The sequence below is a fragment of the Bemisia tabaci genome, chromosome 1, assembly GCF_918797505.1.
Source record: "Bemisia tabaci chromosome 1, PGI_BMITA_v3".
NCBI lineage: Eukaryota > Metazoa > Arthropoda > Insecta > Hemiptera > Aleyrodidae > Bemisia > Bemisia tabaci.
This window is the reverse complement of record NC_092793.1, coordinates 46,060,234-46,068,714: the sequence shown is the minus strand read 5'-3', so window position 1 is coordinate 46,068,714 and position 8,481 is coordinate 46,060,234.

Sequence of the window (8,481 nt, the reverse complement as noted above, 5' to 3'; positions counted from 1 at the left end):
AACGAGCAATGAATCGTTAAGTATACTTTAACGAAAACTCTGTAAATCTTGCTCAGGTACACCTAATTTTTTTCCGATTAGCGGCCTGGTAACTTTTTAATACGTTGAAGTAATCGATGCATTTTAAAGAAAATTGACAATGTCGCGATAAAAATCAGCAAAAGTTTACATCATCGGCACAATAGATGACGCTGAAATTAAGATTACGTATTATGTGCGGCGGTAGTCACAAGCAAAGCGCCCTGAGTTAGTATAGGTATCACATGCAATAAACGCTAAACGAATTTTACAACAGCGCCTTGAACCCTGGATGCAACTATTCGGGCTCTACGGATGTCCGTGTTGCATACGCACAGAGTTGAAGGGGTTTAGACTCTCCAGGCACTCGCTGTTTCATCCGCAGCTCGACGGTTATTCGCTGATCTGCAATCGACTGTCTTTGTCGCCATCTTGTTAGAGCGCTGTTGAAGAGATTGATTGTTTCTGCCGAACACGTCCAGAGTTAAGCTACAGCATCTAAAGTTTTTGGCTGGAATAACTTTTAAATTTTTTAAGTAAAAAATCCGAAGTATTCGGCCCTTTGATCGGAAGACTTGATCAAAGATTCTGAGGTCACTCAGCTCTGAAAGACAGGGTTCGTTATGGACCTCAGAGGCTCACAGGCTCAGCAAAACGAGCGCAAAAAATGTCGCCGCAAAGTTGTCACAACGTTTTCGCACAATAAGTTTTGCTGGGTGGACGCTTGCGTCAGGCCAGGCCTCTGACCCGAAAAAACACTGCACTGAAAAAAATAATATGTTGTTTTAGCACATAGGATGCCAAAAATGTGTCTGGTGATCCCAAGATGCTGCTTTTACTGCCCTCGCAGTTTACTTTACATCCTATGAATGCAAATTCAACTGCGTGGGCAATCAAGGTACGTAGCGTCCTGGGATCATCAAACGCTTTTTTGACATTCTAGGCGCTAAAACGGCATATCATTATTTTCAGTGTGTGCCAAACCGGTTAGGCGATATCGCCGAAGTTCTTTTTGGTTCGTTGGAAGTTCGAAAGATGTTGAAATAACATCTTCATTTTTTTCATTTTTATCAAGTTCCGGTCTTTAATGCTTTTAGAACTTTCAAACCTCGTGTTTTACAGATTTTATGCTTGAACTTTAAATTAAAAGCAATTTTTTTTTTTTTTTTTTTTTTTTTTTTTTTTTTTTTTTTTTGGTGCATCACTATACCTATTAGGATAATTACCGACTAAAGACGGATTTCAGTCTAGAGCAATATTGATTTTAGTAGCTTGACGTGGTGGTTTCCTTTTGGTGTCCCTTTCCCCGATAACTGTACTCATGCTTCATTGGCTGAACTGTTATGCGCGAACAGACCCTATTTAAGCAATAAAAAAAACTTCTCAAACCTATGTCTTCCAGTTGAGTGCACCTCTTTGGAAGAGGTGTGCTATTTATTTATTGATGTTGTTTTTGGTTTATTAAGAATGTATTGACTCCGCAGTCAATATCGTTCCTCAATACGCCGGAAACACCTCGTTTAGCTCCATTGAAATCTCTAGCGCGAGAAAATTATCGAAAAATAAACAAAGTGGTGCCAACAAAACATGCAAGCGGCGATCTCTCCATCTCCAGTACTAAATGCCATGACCACTGTTGAGTGTCCACAGTTGTTTGTTTAGGCTTGCTGGAAAACCACTGCACCTGTGTTGGCTGTTTGACGTTCGATAGGTCCAAACATATTGCCAAACCTAGCCAAAGAGATACTAATGTGCCACCGGCGAAATTGAATCGGTATCTGGTAGGAGAGCGTAAATCCGAAATTTTCAATTATTTTTTTACTTTTTTTACCTAAAGGATGCTTATACATTTTTTTTTATTTTTTAAGGGGGGAAACAAATTTAATGCTTTTACATGTGTACCTTTATCTTAAGGTTATAACTATGCTTCACTTGTTTGATGCAAATCTTCGTTCTCGGACGAAGGACCGTAACTCCATTCCAAGGCTGCAAAATTGACTCAAACAATTTAATTTTTTAAAATAAAATACCTGTGCAACTTTTTTACAGAATTTTTCTGATTTTCGCATGAGATCAGAGGAATACTCAGTAAAGTTTTCAGTAAAAAATTCCAAGATTCTCCTGCTGAAAATGCGATTTGCGAGTAGAAATTTGGAAACATTGAAATTTAGTTTCGTTCTTTCGTCAAGGGAACGACGAAATGAGTGGTAAAACTTGAAAACTGACTTACAACGTACTTGTTTTTCTTTAAAATGTCTCAATTTTACTTCATTTTCTTGAAAAAAGTGTAAGTCAAGAATTTCAAATTAGCCTAAAGAAGTTACAACCGAAATAACTTGACAAGGAAAAAATGAAAAAGCCATATATATGCAGAGAAGGTGACGGGAGTACGAGACGGCTCAAATGACCCTTTAGCCTTATGGGCTTCGCAAAAAGAAACCAGTGGTTTTTGTCTATGCGTGATGGTTTTGTGGCACTAAGGCTTTATAAATTAAAGCAATTTACAGACGCCATGAAATTGAAACCAGAGGATGGATTTTAAAATATATACTTGGAATTAAGTTACTAAATCGATACTATGATGCAGCATCTTAAACATACCCTCCTTTGGTTGAATTTTAATCCTCGTTAAACATTTTTCAAAAGGACCCCCGTTACGTTCATATCATTCTAGGATGAGGGAATTTAATGTCAGCATCTTGGCATCACTGTTGTCGGCAGGGGTTGTAGGCGTGAAGCAGCAAAGCAATGATAAACATTAAACAGGGCACTTGAGATTCCGCTAGCTATTTCATTCGAATCATGCTTCTCGTACTCACTGTCCGCTCCTGTTTAACATTCCTTGTTGTCGTTTTCACGCACGTAATCGATATGCTGCTCCTGAAATTATACAGTTTATACCTACGCACCGGTTTGATTTTGAATTAAAGTCAACATCCAAGTCCCGGTGTTATTATTTGTACTAAATTTTGCAGAAAGGAACTACAATATCCGTCTCAGTTTAGAAACAACGAGAAAAAACACTAAAAAAATTGCCCGAAACTATATGTAACAGGGTGGAGAAATGGCGCTGAGGCCACACCACTTCGCGGGGAAATTAAAGCCAAGAAATTCCAAAAATTACAATTAGCGTCAAGAATTTTTAACTCTAATGAGTACTAGTACAAAACTGAGGGGAAAGAGTGTGCAGCTCAGGCAGTTTGCATTGGAATATTAAATTGAGGTCACACCGAGAGATCTATAACGTTTTGGGTCTTTTTAGACCTCATCAGTAGATCACACTCGTCAGGAACAATGGTTAGAAACAACGTTTGTACCGTTCATTTCCCTACGCATATAAGTGTTTTTTTTTTTTACGGACGAGCCACACAATACAGTTCCTAATTACAAAATGTGGTCCATTTAAACCTTTTGCATCCATTGCTGAATCAATTCGATGGTCCACTGGGTACCTCAAACGGTGGAAACCTTAGGGCTTAGTTTTTAGACTAAAATAAGAACTTGATACTTTGTCGTTTGAGCTATTTTAAAGAGGGCTATGGAGTTTCAAAGTATTTCGAAAAAAAAATAGTTTTTTTTTTTTTTTTTTTTTTTTTTTTTTTTTAAATTGTATAGCCACAGTTATCAACAACGGGACCAGCATGTAATATTGATCGCCTCATCCTGTTTAGCGACAGAAAAATGTAAAACTGAAAGCAGTCGGAGGTTCGACTCCCCCGGTATCTCATATCGATCATGATGTCAAAACTTTAATAGCTTATTCCTTAGTAAATTTGGAACGTATAAGTTTGAAAGTAGTTTGATGGATTTTCTGCCAAAATTTCTTGCAAGAAAGGCTCCTTAAAATTTATAATATATATAAATAAATATCAAAATTTGCAGTTTTAATTGGAAATTTCGTGTCCAACATCTCCCAAACCCTTTTTTCACCGTGCGTCGATAAACATTCAGGCGTTGCCAAAGTTTTTTAATCTCTTTTAAAGTTGAAGCTGTTCATATCGAGATACAATGTAACTGATAATTGGACTATTTCTATCGAACGGAACTATGTGCATTATGATGTAAGCCCTATTATGCACATATTCTTATGGGCTCTCAGGACTCATGTCTTAATGCACATAGTTCCGTTTGATAGAAATACGTCCAATCACACCTTGGTTTTCTCTCGATCACGTTAGTTTTTTTGAAGATGATCGAGATAAGATCAAAATAGCTATCGTCCAATAAAAACAAACGCGATCGGAAGAAAACCAAGGTATAATTATCAATTTTTCAATATCATTTTAGTTGTAATAGCATCATAAGATTCGGGCAAATCAGAAGAATTATTTTTATAAGTCGCCAACTCCAATCCTCATTTTATAAAAAAAAGGTTTGAATTTATAAAATACGATTCTCGCTGAACAAGGCCAGATTTCCCAATGGGCTAATAGGCTTTAGTCTACAACAGCTTTTGAAATTTTGAATAATGTTTTTTCATACCTAAAATTTTCCGCTCCAGATATAACTGTTTGAGGGATAAGAATGGCAAAACCACGCCTTTGAATAAATAGTGTTCAACGTGTTCTAGCTCCCCCCCCCCCCCCGTGTCCTTAAAACCCTGACAGCGGAAAATAAGTAAATCCGGTCCTGTTATTATAAGGAGAGGGATCGATAAGGGCTGTTTTTGGGCCCACCATAAGTTGAATTTTCTCAACCCTGCAATTTTTTTCTTAAGTATTAGAGTTCAATATTTAACGGAATGAATCATGATTTTATCAATCCCTGTCTCATTTTAGGGCTAATCCTGCCTTAGCCATGGATCTAAAGGCCGATTTTAGCTTACAAAAAATGTGGATTTTTCGGCATCCGACTGTATACCCACATTTTTCGCAAAAATCGGCCTTTCAATCCATGTTTAGGCCAGTGTGCCCGAAAAGAGACCGAAAATGACCAAATCGAGTTGCATTCCGTAATATTCAGACCTTCGATGAGCAATAAATCGCAGAGTTGAGAAAATTAGGGTGGGCCTCTAAAACAACCCCTATCCCTACTTCTCCTCTACGATCGAAACAAGGCATTCTCTGAATCTTGTAACATCTTCATTTTCCAACCAATCAGAGAGTGACACATTTTTCTCTGTAATGAAAGGATTGCGATACCAACATTTTCCCACTTAGACCCCCTATATAGTTGGTGATCACCTTTATGTTTATGAATGTGCTTTTCTTGACAGTGTTATCAAAATTTCTATCATAAGAACATTCTCAATTGAAAGGTTTTTAGATTTTTAACCATTTTTATTTTTACTTATCCAACTGAGGATGGCTGATTTTTCAGCCGAGACGTTTTGGTCTTACGTGTGAAAAATTTTAGCCTTGTTACCCGCTTTTTTAATTGTTTTTTATTGTATCCCCTTCAACATGGCAACATCGCGAAGAAACTCGATTCGTGCATGTCATTGGGAGCCGGCGCGGCACGGCTATCATGCTCGAGCATAACGCGATACCGACCACGAATTTCGTCGCTCCTTTGACGTACAGGCGTACCTCAATATCCAAGTGAGCCCTTTTTGCGTATAACTCCATGATTTCCAAAGCCCATGTGGAAATGTAGATTCACCCTTAAGTCAAAATAGCGACGATTTGGGGGCGGGGGCGGGGGCCGGGGGCCTATCTCATCCTCGCACGCCGCACCTGTCAAATAAACTTTTTATCCAAGCACGCGGTTAGGCGCTGGAGGAAAACTGAACGCCCACGTCAGAAAATTACAGGCGTCACTCCTCGGGTGCGAGTGTGATGTCGCGGGCCGGCCGCTGCGGGCAAGCCGCTCCTCGAGGGTTGATGCCGTTGATGGCTGATGGAAATTAGTCGCGTTTATTCGAGCACCGGGTGCTTTGTTTGGTGAACTAATGAATCAACGACTTCAGGTGAGGAAGGGTTGGAACACCGCTGGCTAGACTGCCGTGCTAGGGAAGAACGTCGTATGAACATTCGAAAGTTGCCAAATTTCCCCGTTTAGAGCATGTCTTTTTGAAGGAAATGATGCATATTTTCTCTTGAAATTTTCGGATATTTTAGACTAAATTGGGAACAAAATTCGAGGAAAAAGATTCAGAATTTTCCCAGTAAAATCGCTTGCTATTGAAACAAATATCGCAACGCCTGAATGATCATAAGCCGTTCTTCCTTATCATGGCAGGCTACTCGCTATCCGTTGAGTGTCGAGAGAATTTTCCCCGCGACTTGTAAAGCACGGTGTTGATACAACGCTGATGGCCTCAACGGAGGCAAATATACTGCTCTGCTATAAGGAGGAACACGGTATGAGCCTTCAGACGTTGCCAAATTTCCACATTGTTACAGCTGCACTGTTATGTGTTACATTGTTACCGTGACCATAATCATTATCAAAACTTCGATTTAATTTAAGGTTTATAGGCCTTTTTCTTCACGATGAAGTTTTGAGGACATTTTCCATACTTTACTTAGGTATACCTATCAGGTACTCTATTTTGAGTTGCGTGAACTACAGCTCCCTACCCCACGCACTGTCAAAAATATGAAACTTCAATATGCTTCATTTTTAAATTATTTACTATATATGATAAAATGTATAAAAACTTTTTCTTGAAAGAAAAAAAGAGAAAAATTCAACTACCAAAAAACTCCTAAACCTGCACAGTAACGGTTCAGTGCCCAATGAACAAACGCTATCCCTCCTACATCGGCTTTGAAAATGAGAGGAGTCATTCGGACGGATTCAAAAGAAAATTCAGGGCCCCGCGATAGGGAAAGATCACAGTTGAAATCGAGGATAAAAGGGATATCAATCAAACCACTTGTTTTTTCTGCTTTTTGGCTCCTCACCCGGGCAAATTAAATTTCAGTCAGGTAGACGCCAAAGTTTGAGCTGAGGGAGGCAAACGGGCGATTGGCTCTGAAAACGCCGGTCGGGGGGTTGGCCGGACCGAAGCGAGTAGGGGGTGGGGGGAGGGGTTTCTTGGGGGAGGCGGAGGACTAACCAGCGAGGAAAATAAAATCTATGGAGGCGAGTGCGCCTCGGAACCGTGCCCGACCTTGGCGCTCTGCTGTAGTAAGGGTGGAAATCTAATTTCGCGTGGACCCTGGAAATAATTGCGTATTACGGACGACAGGGCTCGTTTGGAAAATCAGTTACGTCCTTATTGCAGCGAACTGAGGTCGGCCCCGTCGAGCACATTACCAACGGATGGGTGATTCTAGACTCGCCTCAAACGTGCTTCAAATATTTTTGTAACAGATCGCCCCTCTGCATCCACCTCCGTTTCTTTCTCCTCCTTCTCGCGAGATTGCAGAAAAAGATTTGGCAGCAAATGAACGGAGCCCAAAACGCGCTGTGCTCTCCCTAATCGCACGCCGAAAAATATGTTTGTTTTGAAAACGTTTTGTTGTACACTTTGTAGTAGATAATAAAAAAATGTTCTAAGAAACTTAGAAAACCCTTTCAGTTTCGTTGGTGCTATAAAAGTTTTTTTTTTAATATTTAAAGGGAAAAAATGAAAAAAGAAAACATGAAAATGTTCTGTATGAAAAATAAAATATTAAATTTTCTCAAAAGGTTCTCGAGGGATCTATCTTTAAAAAGATTTTAAAGAGGAGGAAAATATTCAGTAAGAATGTTCTACACGTATATTTCAAAAAGTTTCTCATAAAATTTTTGACACGCTTTTAAATGACTAAAAGATGTATTTAAAACTTTTAATGCTTTAAAAGTTTTGATGCTTTAAAAAAATATTGAAAATGTTGCCGAAAGGATCAAATAATAATTTTAAAACATATTAACAACCAATAAAAATCATCAGATGTCACCAAAATGTCACCAAATGTCACCAAAAAGCACATGTCCGTAACCGTTTTGAAATCATTTTTTAAAGATTTTCGTTGCTCCCCGTTTTAAAGAACTATTCATCAACGAATTATCCGAAGAATTAAGCGTCTAATTCGCTAGTCTACGCCTCTCTACGCCCTTGGTTGGGTTTTTAAATGATGCAACTATTCGGCCTCTGAGGCCACGCTAGGAAGTATCATTTCACAATGAAGGCGTTTCTTACGCGTCGTCTCACTGTATAAGTTAATTATCCGAGCAACCGCATCACTCGCTAATCTATGATATCACATTGTTGATCGGGTTTTGAAATGATGTGTGACAATTCGGCCTATGCTGTCTCTTAATATGCTTTTTGATCAGAAGAGATGCCAAAAAGCGCCTTTTTTAAAAAAAAAAAAGAGCGCCTTTTCATTAAGAGTTGATAAGCAAATGGTGATTTTTTATCCAAAGAGGCGCTTCCTGCTCCCATATCAATGTCTTTTCATTTTAATTCCATTTTCCTGTCCTTCTCTCCTTTTTATCTTTTAATCTTCTCGTTTCTTTCTCTTTTTCCCTTCCTCTATACTTCTCTTTCTTTTCTTTCTTCCTTTTTCTGGCATTTGATATCTTTTCATC